The 25464-nt window shown below is 38.7% G+C and overlaps 1 long non-coding RNA gene across 2 annotated transcripts in view; it reads left to right on the forward strand.

The window, feature by feature from the left end:
• LOC122915298 overlaps nucleotides 1–25464 on the forward strand; it is a 158427-nt gene that overhangs the window by 3063 nt on the left and 129900 nt on the right. The window contains exons 2-3 of one of the 2 annotated variants that reach the window (XR_006386036.1): nucleotides 2395–2424; nucleotides 4470–6546. This is a non-coding gene — a long non-coding RNA (uncharacterized LOC122915298). The remainder of the gene's footprint in view (nucleotides 1–2394; nucleotides 2425–4469; nucleotides 6547–25464) is intronic. The other variant, XR_006386037.1, reaches the window with a different exon arrangement.

The raw sequence follows: 25464 nt of genomic DNA on the forward strand, positions 1-25464 counted from the left end.
CAAATGTATAGAGAATAGTTTTAATAGATGCCCATTTACCAGCACCCTTTTTCCATAATTACCAACATTTATCAACCTTTTTCATTTATAAACATATCTTCATTCTTTTCCACAGTGGTGTCTTAGATTATGTTAAAGCAAATCTCAGGCTAATTGAATTTCATCTCTAATATACTCTCATATATAGTTCCAAAAAAATAAGTACTTTTTCGTAAAATAACCACAATGCCACTAAAGTATGAAAATCATCAATAATTCTTTATTTTCATCAAACATCCAAACAGTTCTAAAATTTTCTTAATTGTCTCATTTTCTTTTGACAATTGGACTATTTGAATCAGAATCCTAATTAGGTCCACACTATGTGTTTCATCAATAAATCTCAAGTCTTTTTTAGTCTATAAGTACTGTCTCCCCTCCTTTAAAAATTTTCTTAACAAAATTTTTGTTGTTGTTTTATTGTTATTGCAGAAACTTGATGATTTATACTGTCTGAATTTTGCCAATTGCCTCACCATTGAATTGAACTTACCATGAGTCTCTGCCCCCTTTATTTAGGTTTTGGGTTGAGACAAATGAAATTATATTTTTGTAGACCAGGATAGTCAAGTACTGCAATTTTATGTGGTTCAACTTAATAATTAGGTATGGAAGTTTAACTAGATTTGGGGATGTGATCAGGTTTATCTTCAGACTTGTGATAAGAATGCTTCCTAGTGGTCAGGGTTTCATTATTTCATTAACTTAGATGCAATTAAGTGGCTAATTTCTTTCTTTTTGTAATGTTGAAATTAATCAGTGGGCTCGCAGATCATGAGCTTAATGTAGCCATTATAAAGTTCCCCATCAGTTTTTTACCTAAAGGGTTCAGAAGCATTGATGATCATTGCTTTGATCCATGGTTTCATTACAGGTTGCAAAGTGGTGTTATAATTTATTAATTAACTGTATTTCTTTGAGAAAGAGTCACTTTCCATTATCAACTAGTTGGTTACCCTGAACAGCAAGACAAATGCTCAGCTCTCTGGATTTAGTTAATAATTTTTGGAATTTTGTATTGGTTCATTTAGCATCTTCCAATAGTGGCCAATGAGCTGGTTTTAACTTTTAATTTTTAGAATTATTTTAAAATGATAACCTTAAACTTCACGAAAATAATTGTTGATTTTGGTACTCCACTTGTCCTGCATTTAGTTTGTTAAGAGTCCCTTCAAGTTCGCTTTTGAGTTTTTTTTTTTTTCATACAACTTCAGCAAGCTTTGATAACTTCCTTGATTTTCCAAAATGAAAAATGTTACACATTTATTGCCCCAGATACAGAATCAGCAATTTCTCCTAGATTTGCTATGGTGGGAAGTGCCAACGAGATAGTTGGGGAAATAAGGTTGTCTGTTTGACTGGTCATCATTTCTAGATCTTTTATTAGTGGACAAAAGTAAAAAATGCATAATTTTAAAGAAAGTACGCTATAAACTTACACTGACGTTTTCAGCTAAAATTTATTATTATAGGGCTTTTACTTAACTTCTTGGATTCCACACTTGTGTCTCCTCAAGTGGCAAAAGTTTTATTCCCAATACCAACATTTCTGTCCACTTATTATATCTTACACATACAACAGTTCAGAATAACAACACCTACATTACTACCCCAAACAGATTAAGATTTCTTTGCAGGTTTTTTTGTTTTTGTTTTTGTTTTTCTGTTAAGACCCTATCCTTTTATGGAATAGTCAAGTTACTGTTGGTGGTTTTTTTTTTTTTTTTTGGTCTCATTTTATTTCCAACTCCTAAGAATCACTTTTATTTTTTGAATAATTTTGTTTCCCAGTTTTATAAAACATTTATATGATTCAGTAAGATAGCATAGCAATATTTGAGATAATCTTTGTTCCTTCTTGCCCCTTCTTGCAATCCAGTGTGTGGATGTACTACAGTTTATTTAAGCCATCTCCTATTGAATGAGCATTTGAGTTGTTTCCATTCTTTTGCTATTAGAAATAGTGACATAATGAACAGCCTTGTGTATATGGGGGTAGAGGACTATCAGTGTAATTACATTACAATCCTTGACATGAGATTGCTGATTCAAGTGGTAAAAGCATATGTATTTGTAATTTTACTAGATACTTCTTAATTCTGTTCTCTAGTGGTTGTACATTTGGCATTCTCATCAGCCATGTATGAGACTATCTCTCCAAGCCCTTATTAAGAGATTATGTTGTTAAACTTTTGAATTTTTGACAGTCTGATGGGTGAGAATGGTAACTCTGTAATTTTAATCTGCAGCTTTCTTATTATGAATGATGTTGAGCTTATTTTCATGTTAAAGGGCAATTTGCATTTCTTTTTCTATTAAACCTATATTCATAATTTCTTGCTTATTTTTCAATAGGGTTATTGGAGCCTTTCTTCTCCATATTAGGTAATTACCTATGTATTGTCTTTCTATTTTAGAGATACCAGTCTTGGTCTGTCATATACATTGCAAATATTTTTTTATTTGTCATTTGTCTTTTTCATTTTGCTTATACTTTATATTTGCCATAACATTTAAAAATGCTTATTTATCAAATGTATTAATCTCTTTATTGTCTCTTGCTTGTCCTCTTTCAGATTACAGAGAATTTATCCATGCTTTCCCCCTAATATTTGTGTGTTTTAATTTTACATTTAAATATCTTATCCACTGACAATTTTTTTGGTTTACAGTGTGAGAAACAATCTAGTTTAAATCTTTTTTTTAAATGATATGAATATCAGTAACCCCAATATCACGCATTAGGCATTTTTCTTTCCTCCACTGACTTGCTTATTAAATTCACTAAATAGCCATATGCAACTGGTCCCATTTCTAGATATTCAATTCTGTTTTACTGATATGTCTGTTAATCCATGTAGCAATATTACATTGTTTTACTCTAGAGGATTTATATTTTACTATATGATAGGGCTAGTTTCCCTTTTTTGTTTTTGGAGACAGTCTAGTTATTATTGCATATTATTATTTTAAATAATATACTTTATAATCACCTTATGTTGCTTCAGGAAAATAGTCTGTTTTACTGAGATCACATTACATTTATAATTTAACTTAGCATTAACTGGAATCTTTTTTACTCTTCCTACTAAAGAACATGATACGTCTTTCTGTTTGTACAAGTCTATTTTTATGCTCCTCAATAGTGTTTTATAGTTTCATTGTTTTGTTCAATAGATTATGAACATTTATTGATATGTGTTTTGCCTAGGTTATTTACTTATATCATAAATGGTCAGTTTTCCCTTTTATTATTTCTTCTCACTGAGTTTTGTTTGTGTATGCATAATACAGCCTGAATCATCTGATGTTCTAGTCTTCTATTTTTCTCTTTCCCATTTTATTTATTACACTTCTCTTGTGCAAGCCATCTTAGTATTTAGCAAAATGTCTACAGCTTCCTCCAGGGAGTCTTATGTTTTCCTAATACCTCAACATGTCTTAAGTATCCCTTCTATTTTGTTTTTTTTTTCTTTTTTCTTTTCTTTTATCATTAAGTTCATAAACTCTTCCTGTGTCCTCTCTTCCACACATATTTTCTATAGCATTTACATCTCTATTTATTCACATGTTATACAGCACAAGTTTCTTTTAGGTTACTTATTTAGGGAGTGCTTGTCTATTATCTAAGGCAAACCTATAAAATACAGAATAACAGGATTTGTATTTCACACTATTATTTTCTTCTTAGTACCCAATGCTTTGTATATACTATATACTCAAGAAAATTGATCCATTCATCTTCATCAAATATTTTGATGGTTACTATCACTTTCCTTGAAAGAGCTTGATATATTCTTACCCTGGTAATCGAATAAGCATAACAGCCCTTAGGTGCTAAAACAGAATTTAGTTTTAGTTTTAGACAGAACTTTCTTTCTTTTTTTCTTTCTTCCTTTCTTCTTTCCTTCCTTTTTCCCTGCCTCCCTCCCTCTCTCTCTCTCTCTCTCTCTTTCTCTCTTTCTATTTACCAATTTTTCATTTACCAATTTTGTTGTACTTAGTATTGATGTTCAGTTGATTCTGTCTCTCTTTTTAAAAGTGATTTATTTTAGAGAGAGAAAGTGTATGTGTGTGTGTGTGTGTGTGTGAGTGGGGGGAGGTGCGGAGGGAGAGAGAGACAATCTCAAGCAGATTCTGTGCTCAGTTTGAAGCCCTAGGTGGGGCTTGATCCCATGACCTTGAGATCATGACTTTAGCTGAAACTAAGAGTGGGGTAACTTAGCTGACTGAGCCACCCAGGTGCCCCTGATTATCTTTATCAGTAAAGTAATAGTATCAAAATGATCATATCTATATATATCTATATCTATATATATCTGTGCATCTGTATTTATATTTAGATATCCTACATTTCAGGAATTTTGTCTTCTGGTTAACTTTGCTATAACTTAATTCTTTTTTTTAAATGTGTTTCTTAATTTTCTTAGAACTGAACTTTCATTCAGCTACCAAAACACAGAAGATTGGAAGATTAAAGGACCTGTTCCACAGAAATCTGGGTCTGAGATGGGGTTTGAAGTCAACTCTTACGAGACTTCAAAGCTTTTTCCACTGAACTCTTTGGCCTTCATAAACCAAAAGGACTGTGTCAGAAATAGTCTTCAAGAGCCTCTTTTTCATCTTGAAGAACAAGTTGATGGGATTTAAGAAGAAGAGTTTGGAGTCACTGTGGTTTTGGTGGGCTTATGACATAGGTCTTGAATTTTCTTCTCAATTCAAACACACACGAAGAGTGTTTCTCTCTGATCATTGTTGATCTTGAAAGAAGGATGACAAACTGCCTGGTAATAAATAAGCCACAAAACTCAAAAGTAGTAACAACTCTCCATGCTGTTTTTAATATCCTTGATCAATAACTAGAATAATAGTAGTCCCATCTGACTAATGCATCTATTTCAAAGCCACAGATAGATTTTCAGAGACCAAAGAAAAGAGGAGTACTTGTTGGAGGAGGTCATTGAGAGGACATGACTGTCATTTGATCCATGAGCGGGACCTCGTCAATCTGAGGCTTCTTACCTCCTGCCCTGTCCTTGGAATGTATGTTCTGCCCCGTGTTCCCACAGTGGGAGCCCTTTTCAAGGATGCAGCCTTAAGAGACCAATGTATTGTTGAGACCATCTGCATGGTATATATGACTAAACCCCACTAATGCCTCTATGTAAACTTCTAAGATTCTGGCAGCTAGATGCAGAGATTTCATCCTGTGGTACCCATGTTAAGCCTGTGATATAAGTTTCCTTGCTTATTAAACCCACCAGCTTACAGTCTGGAGTGGCCTGCCTCTTGAGTCTCTCCCTGCCCTTTGTGTATGGAGCTGGTTTGTGAAGCAACAGTACTGCAATTTTTCCCATCTCTGCTAGGAGCTTCTACACATGGAGCTTTCATGACTCATCCTTCATGGGGAGGCATCCTAGCTTCATGAATAGACTCAATGGCTTAAACCCAGATTTCTATTTTTTCTTTCATTGCTTTTAACTGGGCATGTAACTTAACCTCTTTGTCTTCTTAAATCTTTCCATCCTGCTGGGAGGGACTGTGAGAGAATTTTTACTGAGGCTTTTGTAATCCGGAGATGAAATATGCTATGTAAAGCCACTACCAAGTTGTCATTAATCATAACGAGGACTTAAGTCAGCTGTCAGTGTTGCAAGGAGGAGCAAGTCTATAGGGTGAAGTGACAATCCCTTCAGGAGCTCTACAACGCACAGAATTTGCTGACACTCATACTGCAGCTAGCCCAAGAGTGGAAAATCGAGCTAATGACTGCTGGGGAAGGGAAGGATGTCGGCAGGCTGGGTCAGGGAACAAAGTCTTCATTAAGGAAAGAATAATTTGAAAGAATCTGAGTAACTGGAAACCTCTGTGAAGGTAGAGCTGCAGAATCCTTCCTGTCTGTATCTGGCCCTAAGAGAACCTGAAAGACATTTGCATGTATGGACACGTGACAAGAGAAAACAGTTACTGCAGAGTCTCCTGGAAAGCTCACTGTATCTTGACTTCTCACTCAGATACAAATTCTGCCCTGTTTCTTTAAAGTGTTTTGGACCTGGAACATCAAAAGGGCTCAGTAAATGTTACTCTTTTATTTTGAAGCAGCAAAATGCTGTTCACATTGGTCACCACAGGCTTAAGGTTGAAGCACATAACATTGTCTCCACAATGGGGCTAAATGCAAAATGGTGTGCCAATCTGTCTCCACCTGAGCTGATGAAAAATACCTTGGCCTTTATTTTTTTCACCAGAAAAATAGCAGGAGGATTCTGGAGCTCACTCAGTCTTATCCTTGAAAACAGACTTGCTTCTAGTCCAGACTGTTTTTTGACCATGGCCTCCAGAGAAAAAGTCATTATAGAGCTACGGTAGAACATTCATTCCCTGGACCTTTTTATAGAATTTACCGGGGCAAAGGTTTTTCTCGTCAAACCAGGTGATTAGAATGGGCACAGAAGAGGCTGGAAACTCTTCTCCAGACTGTGGCTGCACACACATCAGATTTTCACAGTATGTATTATTCTTTGACTTCCCCTGACTTCTTCCTCTCCCACCAGCTGGCTTGCTTGGTATTTAGGCAGCAGCTTCAGCAGCTCAGACTTCCTCCTTCTGCTTGGAAGGCTCTAAGCCTTCTCAGCATAGTTCCATCTTTTTATTCTGTGGGATTGACCAGCAGTTAGGAAAGAACGCTCTCGATCTCCCTAGAGAAATGGGCAGGGGAGAGTGCATGCGAATCACCATTATGATGTCTCAGTTCTTCCCATTATTTTCCTATTCCCAGATTAAGCTGAACTATTTTAGGATGCCTTTAGAGGCAGCTTTGCCAGCAGAATGACCACAGAGGATGCTAAAAACAGGTGGAGTTTGTTGAAAGTTTAACTGCTCTCTGATGCTTCAGCAGGCATTTATATTACCATTATCTCATTTAAAACATAAGCAAACTCTGAAGGTCAGAGAGATTAAGAAACTTTCTCAGGATCGCACAGCCAGGATGTTGCCAGGATCCATGCTTAGGCTTGTATATCATAAATATATATATATAATACATATAATATTATATTATATATATTATTTATATATATAATAAATATATATATAATTATGCTATTGGCTATTAGTAATGTCAATAGTAATATTATCAAGAATCCTCAGGCTATGAGGCTGGTCACATTTTCTCCTTTGTGTTAGACAGTGGATATAATTAAAGCATTCCAAGATTAAAAAAAACCAGCAAACTTAACAAAATGGTTAAGATACTAGAGCATTAAGGTGACTCCAGCTGCTTCTCTTGCCATTTAACAATTTTATCTTTATTTTTTATCTACAAATGGTAGCAGGTTCAAATATTTCCCTTTGCTCAGGATATAATTTCCAGAGGGTATTCTTTGCAAGGGAACTGAACTCAATGCTATTAAATAGCAATTACCATGAGCTCCTGCTTCTGTGCCATCATATTTAATAGGGCTTCACAGGAGTCCGTCATAATGATGTGAAATGGGGTTTTGGGTTTTGTTTAATTCCAAAAAAAAAGTGTGTGCTTTAAAAAATCCACCAAAGAGTGTTTAATAACATTGTTCTCATTGCCAATGAGCAGATGATGCTGGTTTTAAAGAGACAGTGCAGCTGCAAAGAAAACGCAGTTGCAAGGCAGGATCCTGAGGTTGGAGAGAAGGAGAGCTGTAGCATCATGTGCAGAATACTGAACAGTACATCTCATGCTTTCTTATCTAAGCAACAAATTGGTACCAGATATGAAACACAAGCCTAGAAAATGAAAGGAATGTAGTGAACACGTCCTTTAAGAGATGACCTTCTTTTATGTGTAATTCAGTGGTGAGCAAGGGTGTCCTCTCTAATCTTGGTGTTGATTTCATGCTTGTGATGATCCAATGTCCTGTTGAAATGTTCACAAATTTATGGGGGAGGAAGTCTCATGTTCTCATGGTTGTGAGTTCAGTCTTCTTTCAAGCTGTGTGGTAAGTTGGGAATTATTTCTCAAAAGCATATAGCTTACTTATCTGAAGGTATATGGTTATTCTCCAAAATTAGAAGGGACTTCTGCTCTGATACATGTTATAAGGGGCTGAGGTTTAAGGGCATATATCAGAGCCATTTTCACTGAGGGTAGGTTTTATCTGAGTACCTTCTGTTGTTCCGGGCCCCATCTAGAGCCATCAGCTTTTCAAATTACTTGGTAAAATGATCTAAGCAGAACCTCCTTATGTGGTTATTATATGTGGTATTCCTCTTTATCTAACAGTATCTACGAAACAATACACTTTTTTTTCCTAAGCAACTTGATTCTCTTTGTTCCATCACTATAATGTCTTCGATGGAATGAATCAGCATGATGTCCAACAGGATTGTGGGATGATGGGGAGTTGATACAGAATGGATTGTGTTGGCACAGAACTGGGGAGTTGACAACCTAGAAGAGCTATACTTTTGTCTCCCACTAAGTGAAAGTAGACTACATTTAGTGTTCTTTGTTTATGGGAATGGATTAAAATGAATCGGTTTTATCAATTGCTGCAAACTTGATAGTGATAACTCCACTAACAGAATAACCTGGCAAGAAGCTGCAGTAGGCATATCACTGAGTTCCTAACTCCATCAGTGTTTTGCACTGGCCAAACTAGAGTTAAATGGGGGATATGTTGGTAATCATTACACATGTGTCTTTTCAATATTTTATGGCATCTCTATGGTTCCCCCAGGGATCAAATATTTCTTTTGAGTTATATTTTGGTAGAGATGGAGTAATGTCAATACTTTCATTTGCTCCTTCAAATCAAGTAGATCTTGGGACGCCTGGGTGGCGCAGTTGGTTAAACGACTGCCTCCGGCTCAGGGCGTGATCCTGGAGTCCCGGGATCGAGTCCCACATCAGGCTCCCAGCTCCATGGGGAGTCTGCTTCGCTCTCTGACCTTCTCCTCGCTCATTCTCTCTCTCACTGTCTCTCTCTCTCAAGTAAGTAAAATAAAATCTTAAAAAAAAAAAAAAATCAAGTAGATCTTTCTTGATAGATCAAGATCCATATGAAGATTCTGCAAGTTGGAATAAGTAGTGGGATCTACACATTGTTGAGAATATTTATTCCAAATATAAACTTATGACCATGAGATAAGGTGGGCATCAATAAAACTCAATTTGAATAAAAGATCAAGGGAAAATAACCTATAGTTGTCACCATAATATATAGTTATTTATTATCTTATTGGATCTTTGTGATGATTAAAAATAATGGGTGAGAAAGAGCTTATTTATTTATTTATTTATTTAGTAAGGTAGGTTCCACATCCATCATGGAGCCCACCACGAGGCCTGAACTCACGACCTTGTGATTAAGATCAGACCTAAAATCAAGAGTCAGATGCTTAACTGACTGAGCCACCCAGGCACCTGAAAAAGAGCTTTTTAAATATCGGTTTCCTCTCCCACCACAGTGTTATAAATCTCTTGAGGTCAGGTATCAGGCTTTATTTATCCCTGTGGTGCCCAATATGTCTGGCATATATCTTGGTTCCTACAACTGGACATCAGTAAATGTATATCGAATTGAATTAAATAAACTACATTTCATATCAGATTCCTCCTAGCATCAGAGAGTGGTGAACATGACATAAATGTGGAATTGGAATAAAGGAAACAAGATAATTTTGAGAAATGTTCTGTCAAAACTTGACGTGCTCTGTAATACATGGAAAAAGGACAAACTTAATGAGAGAGTTTAAATCTAATCTATTCAAGCTCATTGAGCTAGTAAAGGGCTGACATTACTAGCTTTGTGACTCTGACACATCAGTGAATTCACCCAAATGTTAGTTACTTCATTTGCTGGGTTGTTGTAAGAAGGTGATGGACATCAAGTACTCAGTGTCAAACAAAGCCCCTGGCACAGTAGATGACAGGTTATAGATGTTATTATTGGTAAACTGCTGCAGGAGAGACCTTTACCTTCACCGGAATTATCAAGATTGTAGATTCTGCTGCTTTTAAATACTTGGCCAAATACTTGTATATTGCTCTCTGGTGCTCTTTTACTACCTTCATACAGATCTCCTTTCTCCATTTTCCTTTTTTCTCTTGATGTTCTTCCTTCTACTGAAGGATTATAACTTTCTTTTTTATTCAGTGTTCTCTGAGAACATGTTTGGCCTTCAGTAGTTGGGGAATCCTGAGGAGTTAAAATCCCTAGAATGACTGGCCAATGAGGATCAGGAGTTGGTGGATTAATATTCGGGTTCCCTTGCCTGTCAATGGGGCAATTCTAAGATATGTTTTACATTCTCGTAGAAGGTCCCCAGTGGGTTTGTGCCTTGTGATATTCAGTAGTGCACGTTTATTGGTCTTTCTCCCATTTGTTAGTCATTTATCCATCTCTCATATCATTTCTGAGGACCACCTTTCAAATATACTTCTTTTTTTATTATATTTTTATTTTATTTTATTTTTTTAAAAGATTTTACTTATTCATTTGACAGAGAGAGGGATCACAAGTAGGCAGAGAGGCAGGCAGAGAGAGAGAGAGGAGGAAGCAGGCGCCCTGCTGAGCAGAGAGCCTGATGCGGGACTCGATCCCAGGACCCCAATATCATGACCTGAGCCGAAGGCAGCGGCTTAACCCACTGAGCCACCCAGGCGCCCTCAAATATACTTCTTGAACCCAAATTCTTGCCTCAAAATCTGCTCAAAATACCAGTCCTATCTGATTGTCCTACTCTGATCTTATTCCTTAAATCTAGTGGAGAGGATAAGTCTCATTTGTAATAGAAACATTTTATTGGTTTTACTTCAGAAGATCATTTTATCTACAAACTCAAAAGGTGCTTAACCATCACCTTATATTGATGCTATAATGCCTCAGAACAGGCATTGATCTGATGAAATTGCTTCTTGGGAAGATCACGGGAGGCAAGGTGAAGGTTTTGTTTAGTCTAAAGAAACTGGTGAAAAAGAGATCAGCTTGATCTAGGATTCTTGGCAGAATCCCTATGAAAGATGAGGAGGAACTGAATCAGGGTTGTAGCTGTAGACATGTGGATTAGGGATAACAGATAGCATAGAATCTAAGAAGCTGAATCCATAGTAACCATACCCTGTCTTTTCCTTACTCTATGTTCCAGAGTTATTAAGATTTTACTCTACAGAACTAAGCCCCTGGCTTAGGAGATGAAGGATGCTCAAAATTGTAGACCTGTAGAGTATTTGCAATGGCACTGGGCCTCAGTACTCAGCAAAGTGATGTGATATAGAAGAACTATGGCTGATAAAGCTTTTATATGAGGAAGCTGAAAGCAACAGAAAGGAAGTGATATATTCAAAGTCATGCATCTTGAGGTGGGGGTGGGAAACTGAGGTGAGGCTTCTGTTATTGACTCCTGGTCCTTTGTTCTGTCCAGCACTCTGTGTCAATGGATGATCACTTCAGTGCTGATCTTTGGGTTGGATTTGGATCATCAGCCTTGATTTTACTTCTCTTTGGAGTATATTTACTAGAACATTACTGGTCATGATGTGACCTATTATTATTATTCTTAATTTAAAATGATTTTTATTTAACAGTTCTTGGAAGTGTTATACTCCACACTGATTCGTTGATGTTAACATATAAACCTGTTTTTGTCTCATGCTATCTTATTTCTCTAAGAGAAATATTTTATGTTCTTTGAATCTTACAGTCTCCTATAAATCAAAGTGGAATAGTTATTTTCCCTGTTTTACGATAGGAAGACTGAGTAACAGAGAACACATTTTGTTGGGAAAACATCTGGAGTGGGAGACTGCTTGATTGGAATTTGAATTCTGCCAATTGTCTTAAGCAAATTTCCTAGCTTCCCTGTAACTCAGTTCTCTCATTTGAGGATTAGATGAGGATTGAATATATCAATGTAATTCAATGCACTCAAAAGAGTGTCAAGCATTAGTATTCTACCATAGTTGTTGAGGAAGCAGTAACTAACAAGGTCAAAGTCTTACAACAAATGCAAATGCAGGAGATTTTAAATAGTACCCTTTAAAAACATAGAACTCAGGCCCACCTTTACCCTCTTCAGTGAGTGGATCAAGTGAGAGACTATTTCTCATTGGTTCGGGTGGCTTCAGCTCGAAGAGTCTATTTAGCATGCATAGGATCCTTTGCAGTATGATTATTGGCCTGATGAATTGCTGTATTCTTTTTTTTTTTAAATTTAATTTATTTATTTGACAGAGAGAACACAAGCAGAGAAAGAGGCAGGCAGAGGGAGAGGAAGAAACAGGCTTCCCAACTAAGCAGGGAGCCTGACATGGGATTGGATCCCAGGGCCCTCGGATCATGATCCAAGCCAAAAGCAAATGCTAAACTGACTGAGCTACCCAGGGGCCCCTGCATTTTTTTTTTTTTTTTTTTTAATGTTTATCTGAGAGAGAAAGAGAGAGAGAGAACACAGGTTGGTTGGGGCAGAGTTGGAAGCAGACACCCTGCTGTGCAGGGAGCCCAATATGGAGCTGGATCCTAGGACCCCGAGATCATGCCTGAGTGAAGACAAATGCTTAACTGGCTGAGCCACCCAGGAACCCTGAACTACTGGACTCTTTCCAAGTGATTCAGCCTACCCATTCCTCCAAATGTTAATAAGCATCAATTCCCAGTCACTTCCCAACAGTGTTGTCATTACCTACCATTTCAGGAAGACAGACAGCTTACAGGGAACAATATATAATTATTTTCAGGAATTGGATGGCTGTATTTGAACTTGGAAGAGATCTCTCTCTCCTTCTGTCTCTGTCTCTTTCTTGCATATAGAACAAATAGTTATGGATGTGAGTTGAAACATTACCTATCAATGTGAAATTAATGGAGAAAATTTTATTAAATATGCATGTATTTCAAGGGTCATTTATTGATAAAAACATAGAGATGAGTTAATTAAAACAAATTTACACAATTTGTGGTTTGATGGTGGAAAATTAATAGCAAAAATATGGAGTCTTAGTGTAGATGTATTTTTGATCTTAGTACCTTTTGGTTTATATCGTGTTGGTAAATGTATAAACTTACCATTTGTCATCACAAAATATAGACTATGTCTGTAAAATTGTATTGGAGGATGACAGACATTTTCTTTGAATTAATGACAATGATTTTATTATGGTAGAGACAGGATTTCTGTTACTTTAAGAACACATTGCATTTTTATTTAAGTTTATGGATTTAGATTTTTTTCTTTGGAGTCATACCTTTTATTAAACTGACTTGATGTTATTTTGTGGATTATTTCTCCCTTTAATATTATGGTGAAGTCCTTTTGCTTTAAGCTCTGCAACTGCTATTTATATTTCTAATGGGATATTAGACCTCGGAGGCTTCTAGAGTTTCTCTTACTGTAATTGTCTACTATTAAAAGACTGAATTGTTGGTCTTGCAGGAGTGGAGAACATCCAGTTCAACTGTGTTGTGTGTTACAGTTTAATATCCATCTCATAAAAACTGCTGAAAATCAATCTTCAATTTGCAAATACTTTGGATTTTAGGCATTGGTCTGTGAGAAATTTGTATCATGTTTGGCAACTCTCTTCTATATAATAATTGCAAATTGCTATCAGTTGTTCTGTTATTTTTCTTTTTTTTCAAATCTTTTTTTGTTATTTTTTCTATTTCTTTAAAAATGTTGGAGTATTGAATTGGTTGTCAGGAGACTTGAGATTTAGTCTTGAATTTGCCTTTAGCTCACTTTGGTGACCTACTTAACCTGTGTGTCTTGGTGTCTTCATCTGTAAAATGAAGAGAGGAAAGGACTTGGGTCAGATCAGAACATCTCAGAGATTTCTTCTTTTGTGCTCGGATCTTACCAATGGTATATTTTGGACTACAATTGACAGACTTAGGTTGTTAGGATAATAATGGATTTGTTAAGGATAGAAAGGAGGTTGAATTAGAGAAAATGCCTCAGGTAATAAGGAGCTGGAGAATTAAACTATCTATAAAGGAGTATTTGAATAGAGGCTACTTGGTGGTGTTACAAATGGGCCAAACTGGCTTGGTAAAAGTAGGTAAAGTATAGTAATATGTCACTAACAGGATTGGGGAGGTAAGTGGAACAAATTCTACAAAGGAGCAATGCAGAGAAAAAATCACAGTCAGTGTAAGGACCTATTTAGCAAGAGGCTTTCTTTAAACTGTCACTGCTCCCCTTCCCCCAGGGGATTTACTTGGAGACAAGTCCCAGAAACCAGCCTCAGGTAACAAAGCTCAAATACAGGGGTGGGTCAGGCCAGGTGGAGACATCCGATCAGTGGGAGGATGCATACTGTCTCCCTGGTTACCAAGAAGTATGGGCCCTGCCCTTTTGGGGACTTTTGGGCGCCAATCCCAATCAAGGTGATGGGCTGGGTCAAATGACTACTAGGGTAAAATGTAACTCAATTGGTCACTTAGTATCACTGTGGAGTTTCCTGTGTATGTTATAATTTCATTGGCCACCTGTGCGTGGCCAGGCCTGACCGCATGGTCCTTGCCCTAAAAAGCTAGTCTGTGGGGGCACCTGGGTGGCTCAGTGGGTTGAGCCTTTGCCTTCGTCTCAGGTCATGGTCTCGGGGTCCTGGGATGGGGCCCCGCATCAGGGCTCTCTGCTCAGCAGGGAGCCTGCCTACCCCCCCCCCACTTGTGATCTTCCTCTCTCTGTCATGTAAATAAAAAACTAAAATCTTTAAAAAAAAAAAAAAAAAAAAAAAGCTAGTCTGTGAAACAGAGAAGGGTCGCCCTCTCTTGTAGGAGGTGCATCCCCAAACGTTCAGTTAGATTCTTGATGCTTGTGCGAAATAAAGCTTTGCTTGACCTTCACTTTATACCAGTCTGGCTCCTTTAATCATGGACCCATAATTGGGGCATAACAGTCAGCAGGTCATACTTAGGGCTGGGTGATATAGAAGTATGGCTTCGGATGAATGCGCACAGAAAGAGGCAAAAGCAAAAGGGTTTTGTCACAGGGGGATGGGTGGGAGGAGAATGCGATAAAAGATAGGAAATGTTGCAACTGAGAATCTATAGGGTTGCCTGAAGCTCATCTGTCATACAGACACTGGGTTTGCTGGAAAAAAAATAATTTTAAGCTCTACTAACTTTAGAGTCATTTTGTCTAAAAGTAAGTATGTCTTCTTAGGTATTGTGAATGAAAAGAGGGGAAAAAGTGATCAGAAAGGGGTACCATGCATTAGTGCCACATCTTCTTCTGTAAGACCTTAGAGCTTCCCCCCCCCCCTTTATTTCTACCAGCCAGAGAGAATCAGAGAATGATGGAGGAGGAGGAAAAGTACTTAAGGAAGGAGATTTTAGAAACTGAAAGGATCTGTTTTAGCTAGGTTGGGAAAGATGTTTCCTTGGTTACAGATCTTTATATGTGGTAGAATTATGGTGAAAACACTTTAAGGAAAATTACTTGATTGCTGGAAGATATCAGAGTTTTTCAACAAATATTTCATTGAAAATAATGGGTTGAGCACCTGCTGTGTGCAAAGCTTTGAACTGAGTGCTCTGGAGGATATGAAAAATTATACTCCATTGTTCTCGACCCTGGGGAGTTCATACTAGAGATGGAGAGACAAAGCACACCAAGCACACCAAACAGTGATTACTGATAAAGTAAGATTTAAATATCGATCTGGAATGCTATCCATAGGGATTCCCTCCCTTTACCTCTGAGTTTGGGTCAATTAAGAAATATGCCAAGTATAATGTATATTAGGGCAATAAATGACCTTTATTTGTAGTAGATAAAGGCTGGACTGAAGAACACGTAGTCTAACATAGATCCCAGTAGGCAGCCTGACATTAAATTCTAGAATTAGACTTATACTCTTGACTATGCAGTGCCTCTTCCCCCCATGGGACAGAGAGGAGTCACTATTTGTGGCAGAACTCATTTCCAAGAAGAAAAGAGAGGAGCTGAGCCCCTAATTATGAATTTATTCTCCCCGACTTTGAATAGGGGTAGAGAGATGTCAATAATTAAACTCTTTTCTTAGGAACGATTCACTGTGAGTGGGAAAATACATTTCCCTTAACAAAGGATATCAGTGAAACAAAGAAAGTTTATGCAAAGTGCTGAAGAAGGGGCCATGCTTTAGGTGCTGGAGATAGAAAGGATTCTTGGGCCAGAGTGTGTTGGGAGAGTTTTGTGAAAGTGAAAGGATTTGAGCTGGCTTTTCAGTGGTGATAACTTTTATTTAGCATGGAGAGGATCCTGCTGCAGGCAGTGGTGGGAATGGTGTGGGCAAAGTGTTGAGAATACAAGGATGTGAACACCAAAGTAAGATGATGGCAGTGGGAACAGAAAGAAACAGTAGAGGTAGGATGTAAGGAGATGCTATTGAAGGGGGAAAATGAGCTTAAGGGCAGGGGTCCCTGTTCTTATTCTCCTTTGGTGACTTTAGTGTACCAATTAACCTCTCTAGGTTTTTCTCAGTTTCCTCATCTGCAAAATGGGAGAGTTTGGATAGATAGGCTTCTCTGGGTTTCCATTAATTAGCATGGCCTACCTTGCTGGGAGAGGGTATTAAGATTATCAGGAGGAAACAGAAAAGTGAAGACCAGAGCAGATGTATGGAATTATCCTTCTATATTCCTGAGAGATACAGCGATAGATAAGACTTTCAGTGGAATTTTCTGAGAATGCGGTTGTGTTGTTTCCTGGGAGCTAGTGACATCTATGGGGGAAAAATTGCCTCCATAGCACATTATATAAGCTGAATGGGGTGGGTGAGGAAGCTCAGCTCAAACCCTTTTTGGCTTTCAGGCCCAGATCCAGGTAAGGAGCACTTAGTGTAGACCCTGACCCGCACCCTAAATGGCAGAGAGCGAGGAGGGAGACCCACGGAAGTCTTATCCCCTCCCCTCTTCCCATGCCAGCCCACTGCTAAACAGATTTGTCTTGGGTTAAGGAGAGATTTTTCTCTTGCTCTCTTAAGTTATGCATTGAGAACATTCTTTGGATCGCTTGCTCTTTCCAAATTCATAAACCTACTAAAATTTTGCATATTTAAGGTAGGACTGAACTTCAGTATCCTTACTGTATTCTCCTAAATCATCAGTCTCATTACTTTTAGTGTGCATTGGTGAGATTTTATTACACATTTTAAAAAAAGCTGTCTTTTATCTCAGATTTTAAAATCCACATATATTCCAAGTGGTTCTCATTCTAAAGAAGAGACCAAAGGGGCTAAGTGAGGAGAAAACAATCCACAAAATAGTAATTTTCAAACATGATAAAATTAATACTGTGCGCATGCATGGTCCATGATACTTTTAATGTGAATTGATGCCTCATTTAGCTCAACTGCAAACCAATAACAATGCCTTATTCATGTGCAGCACCGAGTCCTCTGATAAAGCTGGTTTCACTGTGTTTATAGTTCATTCATTCATTTGTTCATTGTCAAATATTTAGTGAGCCCCATTAGGCGCTAAAGCCTGTGTTAGGTGCTAAGGATGCAATGGTGAGCGAAACAGTTGAAATTTCTGCCTTTCTAGGGTAGTGAGCAAATCTTAGAAATACATAATAATACCATGAGACTTGTTATGAGGGAAAAGTACAGATGTCTCAGTGATTTCTCATCAAACCAGCCATGGAGTTCCAAGGCCTGAGAATGTAGACACGTGTGTTCCAGCCTCACTGTGTCGGGGCAGAATTCAATCCTTGATCCCTTTTCTAGAACATTCTGCCTTACCTTTCCCTCTTCTGTCGGGAAACTCCTGTCATTCCTGCAGGTCCAGCTCAAATGTCAAGTGTCTTGTTAGACGGTGTGACATGGTTACTTGGAGCTGAGAGTGAAGATTGCTACTCCCAGTTTATTCCCAACTATTTCTCTAATAACTGTGTGACCTTAATATAGGCACTGACCCAGCTCTGTGCGACCTCTTCCTCTGCTCCCCTTCACACAGGCATCTTTGTAAGCCATATTCAGTCATCTAAAAGCTATATCAGGTAATTTAAGTATAAATTAAAAATGAGTGAGGTGATTACCTTAGGTCACTTATGCCTGGAGTTAAATGTCTCAGAGTCCTGCTCCTTGGCTCTCAGGTTTTACTGTGGGATTTCAATAAGAGCTGGGGGACAAGGAGTGGCCTCTCATGCTCGTGAGCTTCAGCATATCCCAAATTGTCATTTTAGTTCTGGCTTACGATGACTTCTCATTTTGACCTCCCTGTACTGGGTTTATATAGGTGCCCAATATGTGCCCAGTAACTATCTGCAGAACTGGAAGAAAAAAGAAAGAAAGAAAAAGAAAAAAAAATTAAATGGCCAAGAAATGACTATGGGGAAAAAAAATCACATTCTAGAAAAAGCTGGTAAATAGCCAGGGGTTATGTTGTCCTCAGGAAAGGACCTTCAGTTCCCCCATCACAGGGAGATGGGACCACAGTTCCAGGACCCACAGGGTTGGGAGGGAGTACCCAAACATGGACAGACTCTAACCTACCAACCCAGGCTGCCTGCCCGGAGTATCTTTTCCAAGACACTTTCTTGTGCTTTTCTTTCTTGTGCTAAGGGATCAGGCTTGACATAATCACTCTCTTGGAGGAGGGTGGGACGTGTGAGTCACTCAGGACCTTATTTGATAAATATAGACACTTTTATGTGAAAACAAGTTTTATTCTGGTGGATAAGAAAACACCAAGGTATCCTGAAGCAGGGATTGAGTTGGGATGTGGAAAGGGGAAAGGTGAAGGATGGTTTTTTAGTAGTGTATAAACTGGCTTCTTACAGCTAAGCTCCAGCTGTTTTCTTGGGGTTTATTTTTCTGAGGATTTCAGCCGTAGCTCAGCGGCATAGGATGCACGGTTTCAGTTCCACCTGTGAGGGTGTGGCCAAATGAAGAAGGTTCCACCAGACAACAGCTGTGGTAAAACTGGCTTAGAATTTTCTCAGCAAGCCTTAGGGGTTTGTCTTTTGCTAAGCTTCTCTCTTTACCCACGTCTCTCCTCACTGCCTTCGTCGTCTCTCTCCATTTCCTTTGTTTCTCTCCCTCTTTTGTCCCCCACCTTTTTTTCCCCCCTCTCTGCTCTCCCCACCCGTCTTCCTGTCTCTGTCTCCCCCCACTCTGATTACTTCTGTCAGTGCTGCAGGATTAAGAGCCCGGTGCATGAGCAGCAGGACTCTGCCTCTGCCATTCCTTCCACAGCACTGAGGGCTGGGCGCTCCCTTCCTAGAGAGCAAGCGGGCTGCCTTGTCACAGAACCATGTAAAGAGTCAAAGAGTACTGTGAGCACATGCTATTCCCCTAGCCATTCACATGGGGGCACGGGGGAGGCGGGGGGCTATTTGGATTTCAGGGGGCTCTGCACCCTGATGCAGAGGAACTGGGCACTCACTCTATGCTGGTCGCCGGACCAAAGTGTGCATAGTAGTTTGGAGATGGCAGAGGGTGGCAGGAGAGAGGACCCTGTATTGTTCCTACACCACAAATAGAAAGGAGCAGCAGCTCAGAGGGTATTCCTTGGCCGTTTGGCCGGGGTTGTGTCTCTAACCTCTTAGAGGGCTCACCTGGAGGGCCTGAACTTGTGTGAGTACTGGGGCAAGACTAGCAGACTCACTGCGGCATCTTGTTATGAGTCAGTGTTTACCAGGAGACTCCTATGCAGGAGATGCTGCTCGGGACAGTGCTGGCAAGAGACAGAGGAATTAAAATTGGTTCCAGTGACTTTCCACTTGAGAAAGGCAGAGTAGGTTTTACCTAAAGCTGCGAGTGTTCAGTACCCAGCACCAGGTGCAAGAAATGGGAAGGAGACGGGGGGAGAGTATGTGGAGAGGGCTTCCTGGAGGAGATGAGCCTCCAGGAAGGCAGAGGTGAGAGGATGCGACCTACCAGGCCACCTGCAGACCTAGAACCAAGGAGGCTTCTTTCTTGAGGAGGCTGGCACTGCAGGAGGAGCATCCGTCATGAGCCCCAGTAATTCAGGAACCTCGTGCAAATGAGGCACTATTAGCTCGAAAGACAGGCAGAGAGACTTTGGTATACAAGGAAGGAAAATCTTTTAATTCTGCCCTTCTAGGTTCCTTGTCTGGACTAATAATTAAGTTGACATGAGAGAACTTAACAGGAGAAAAGCAAATTGAATTACATACAAATGGGAGCCCCATGAAGATGTGAGAGGCTCCCCAGCAGTCAGGCAGTTGGGGTGTGTATGTCCTCTTGACCAAGGAGAAGGGGGTACAGTTTGGGGACTTCAATGGGGAGGAGACAATCCACAGAAAGACGGGAAGAGCAAATGTTCGATCAATGAATGTTTGCTGTGCCACGGGGAGAAGTCTTTTTGATTAAGGAAAAAAAAAAAAAAGTTATCTTTGGTGATCACTCTCTTCCAGGTACAGGCCTCTGATCTGAATTGTTTTAGGTGGTGAAAAGAGAGGTAAAAAAGCTCTTTTTAAGTCCGTTGGGCCTTGATTGTCTTCAGCTCAAAATAACCTATATGCCAAAATGGCACGTTCTGGAGTGGCCTGCCCTGAATGAACCCCACGAGTTCCCTCCTCTGAGAATTCTTTGGAAGTGTCACATATTCAAAACTGTGCTGGTCAATTGTTCCATTATTTCACGGAATTAAGCTCTTAGCCTTGAAAATAGGTCAGTTTAGTTTAACAGTTGTGTTTCATTTTAGGTGGTTGTGATAGAGCTGGGCTCTCTAAGTCAGATTTGTATTGCTCAAGGAATCAGGTATTTAATGAGGCATTTCTATGGAAACAAGAGGAAAACATGGTTAATGATTGGAGCAAATTAGAAAACAGTTTCTAGGTTCTGAGGGTAGCCAGTCCAGACAGCATCTACATGTCAGGCTCAAAGCATCCTCAGAGAGGATGAGGGCAGACAATGGCCATCTGAACAGATTTCCCTGGTTTGCAGTTGAAATGTCTCTGGTGATCTTTCTGAGTGGCCCACACAGCAACAGGCACAAAGATTATCTATACACAAACTATTGTGGCTATTTCTCTGAAGTTTATATCAAGTTGTCCAAATTTAGTTTGTATGGATTTGAAAAAGGGCAGTTTTAATTCTTAATGTTTCTAAGTCAGAAGGTTGGACGAAAAACTGGAAACATTAGTTTGGTGAGTTGAAGCCAGATACTGAAGGAAACTAGTTTACTAGTAGAAAACAAAACCTTTAAAGGCCAATCTATTAACTACCAGTGTGTATTATAGTTTCTACTGAAACATAATTTTTCTCTCTATAACCATCCCTATTTCTATCAAAGATGACCATAATAAGACTACTTTATCGCAAATTAAGTCACTTCAATAAAATTGAGCTGATTATTTATGCAAGTGTGATAAGAATAGCCATTAAACATATAGATTTTAAAATCTGCTTTGCTGGAACTTTCTATAAGGAATCTGAGATTGAACTTCTAAGAACCTCTCAACATTAAGAAGCCAATCCAATGATTTGCCATTATACTTTACCTGCAATACCTATAGATTTGAGTTAACTCCTCTTTTCTCGAGGGCACCAAAATATCACTTAGCAGGAAGTGACCCTCTTACCTGGTAAGGCTGCTGGGAACTCTGTAAGGAAGATACCAAACCAGTTTTATCCAAGGGGCTTTATTAGCTTCATCAAGTCAATATTAGTTCCTTAAAGCTGCCTGGTCATGTCTGAGTCTATGCATGTCTCTCTCAAACATGATATTCCAGGCAAAGCCTTGGTAATAAACAAATGTTTCCAATTGCATCCTGTTACAAGGAGAACAGATTCTTACTGAATTTATGTAAGTAACTATATTGCTATGAAAATATAAGAATACTCTCTGAGAGTTTCTGAATACTAGAGGTTTCAGGTAGGGAGAAAAATATACATGTTTCATCTTGTTTTAAATCATAGGTAGATTAAGAGAAAAGAGGAAACATTTCTTTAAATCTGGAAAAAACAAAACATTAAAGAGCCAGCAATATTTCAAGGAAATAGTCATAAAAATTATAATCATCCTCCTTAAAGTTTATACAGTCCCATGTAATTAATTCTTGTTGATCTTGATTTTTAAGAAACTTTATGAAGTCATCAGTTCCTGCATTAGGGTTTTGTGGTTCATACCTGGTTCAGTGGTATGATCTGAAAGTTATCAGAGACTTGCATTGTAGAGTACAGTTCCTTCCTTTCCATGAACCTTCTTGTAGCTAAAGAACTTTTGCAAAAGCATCAGAGTACAACAGTAACAGTGACAAAAGACTTAGAAACGGCCACAATTAAAGATCTGATGAGAGTCTATCACAATGCAATTGACAAAGAGAACTGTTTATTTCTGTGACACATAACAATTTAAGATAACTGGAATTAAGACTGATAACATTATACCAGGTACAATTTAATGCAATTACATTTAGTTCAAAGAACATTTATTGAGCAATATCTCTGTGCAGACTTGTGGACAATACAGGGGTAAATACAGCCCAGACCCGGTGAAACTTATACCCAGTGGACTGCGGGAGAGGCTGGAATCAAAGTGTGGGACAGTGGACCAGACGAGGGTGTGGGGGTGGTCAGTCACCTGTCCTTCCTTCCTGGTTGCCTGCTCTTTCATAAATCATGTAACCTTAGAGATCTTTAGTTTCTTTGTATCTAAAATGGCATTAATGATGACTTTTCCTCTCTTCATAAGGGAGTTTGAGAATCAAAGGGGTTAGTAGGTCTGAAAACATTTAGTCGTCTGTAAACTGCTGCACGGAAATGCATCCTTACTACACTTGTGAGTAGGGAAGTTATTAGCAATGCCACAGCTTTATCCATGGTTAATGATTAAGATATGGTCACCTCGAACACCTAACTTCAAAGCAGGCATCTTTTAGCAAGCATTTTAATAGCCTCCTTTGAATTACCTATAAGGTCTAAGCAAAACAGAATTGGATTTCTTTGAAGAGATTCGGTTACATCTTTTCAGTAATTTAAGATGGCCTTTTCACATAATTTAGTTTGAATGTATGTTGTAGATGCAAGATGAAAGAAACAAATTTTCGTATGAAACAATTTGACAGGTACTAGAGAGGGGAGGAAGATAGGAAAGGACGGAGATGATTAAAAAAGGCAAAAAGTTGGGGCGCCTGGGTGGCTCAGTGGGTTAAAGCTTCTGTCTTCGGCTCAGGTCATGATCCCAGCCAAGGTCCTGGGATCAAGCCCTGCATCGGGCTCTCTGCTCCGCGGAGAACCGGCTTCCTCCTTCTCTCTGCCTATTTGTGATCTCTCTCTGTCAAATAAATAAATAAAATCTTAAAAAAAAAAAAAAAAAGGCAAGGATTGCATGGAGCACTGGGTGTGGTGAATAAATAATGAATACTTATGCTGAAAATAAATAAATAAATTTAAAAAGGCAAAAAGAAAGAACACTGGTGAATGTGGTGAATGAAGCAAATTATAAGTGATAGCAGAGAGATCCTAGACTAGAGTTAGGAGACCAGGGCTCTGGTCCTACTCTGCTTCAAGCATTTGTTCCTTGACCACATCTCTTACTTCTTCTGAATCTTTGGGGGGCAAGGGGAAGGGTTAAGATAACAAATGGTAGGGGTTACAATTTTTGCCAACTCCAAAACTCATGATTCTAAACTTAAAGGGAAACATAACTTCAAGCCATGATACTGAACATTTTACTGTTTAACATGGAGAGCTGAGGCTGTGAACAAGAGACTGATTTTCAAACCAAGTTCATTTAGTTTCTTGGGTAAGTTTCCTTTAGTCATCGGCATTCTGAACAGTCCTCTGTTCAGACTGGATATAATTATGACTTACTGAGTGTGTCCCAGAAGAGCCATGAGTTAATGTCTTTGAGACAGCCTGAACTGCTCAGATGAAAGGTGGCTCTTGTAAATACATGGTTAGATGAGCCTGTTAGGAAACTGCGGGGTTTGGAGAATTGCTGCTTCAGAAATGTTATTCGAAAAAGGCGGGGTAGAGGACAGGGTGCCAGCACCAAATAAGATATGAAAGACAGAAAGCAAATCTACTGGGAAAGGAACAGGAAAGGTAAGGAAGCAACAATACTGTGAGAAAACCAAAACACGAATTATCTTGGTGTGTTACAAAAAAAGAATGTGGATATGTTGCAGTCGAATCAACCTACGATATTGTTGGCATTCTTTCTTAAGGATGTTTAAAGGTTTTAAATGGTAGAAATATGTATAGAGTATCTAGCATTTTCACTGCTGGATAAATGTTGCTGCCATATAGCTCCTTTGTGACTGGCCATTTGATTCTGTAGATGGTGTCAGGGGACAAGGAATAGAGACTGTGCTCCTACTTTAACGAATTTGCAGTCTGCAAATCAAAGCAAAATGGTTCAAGTAAAGTTAGGTGGGATTAAGTGATGTTTGTGGTATGTTCTGTTGTGGTGGTTATGAGCATCGTTTTTTTACTCACTAATTAAAAAATTCCAAAGATCCAAAAGAGGGAATGTAGATCCCCTACCCCTAACACTGTGTAAGGAACAATTTAATCAATCAAAAGTTCATAAATGATAAAGTGCATGCTGGCTATGAAATAAAACTAGAAACAAGAACAAAAAGTTAACCAAAATTTCTAGTCCCTAAAAATGACAAACTATACCAAAACAAAATCAACTTTCTTAAATAGCACTAGGCCAAAGATTAAAAAAATAAAAACTGAAATTATGTACTCTACAGAAGTTAATAAGGAGAGTGCAAAATGTAAAAACAGAATAAGACTAAGGTTACACATAGAGAAAATCAATTGCATTTATTACATTTATTAGTAAAGAGGAAAAAGAGACAACTAGAATGTAGTCACCAACTTCCTACTGACCCAAGATTGCAAAAGACTCATTACAAGAAAATTACAAATGATAAACACTTGGATGCCAAGTGTTAAGTGGTAAAGTCAAATCATGGGTCCTTGTCCCGAGACACCGTGCTCCTGCCAGTACATCCTCTCTCTCTCTTCAGTAATGGCTGGATGTTCATCTAAGCACTTTGATCCAGCTGGACTAAGTATAGAACAACTGTTTTGTTTTCTCTCTTTATGAGAAGAGTAATGTCTAGGCTAACTCCCTGATGCTGTTGAGAAGAGGTATATATGGAAGGCTAGAAACCATGGTTGTCATAGTATTGGGATGGCCATTTATTATCACATCTGCTTTATAAATTACCTCTAGAGCTCTTGAGAGAGAGTGGCCACATTGGCCTCAAATCAGAGGAGTATTTTCTCCTCTATTAATTTTTTTCATGAATATTGTTCATCCAGGAAATGGATTATCAGAACATTGCTCCTGGCTAAGATGGTATATGCCTGGTGGGGAGAGAGTCCTCCCTCTTAACTGGGCTTTATTCTTTAGGAAGAAATAGGGCAAAGAGATGAGAAGGAATTGTTCTCTGCTCTCAGGAACTCACAGTGTGGAAGGGAGAAGATATAAACAGAAGATTGTATCCCATGGCAAAGTGACACAAATGCTAAAT

This window comes from Neovison vison, chromosome 8 (genome assembly GCF_020171115.1).
Source record: "Neovison vison isolate M4711 chromosome 8, ASM_NN_V1, whole genome shotgun sequence".
Classification (NCBI taxonomy): Eukaryota; Metazoa; Chordata; class Mammalia; order Carnivora; family Mustelidae; genus Neogale; species Neogale vison.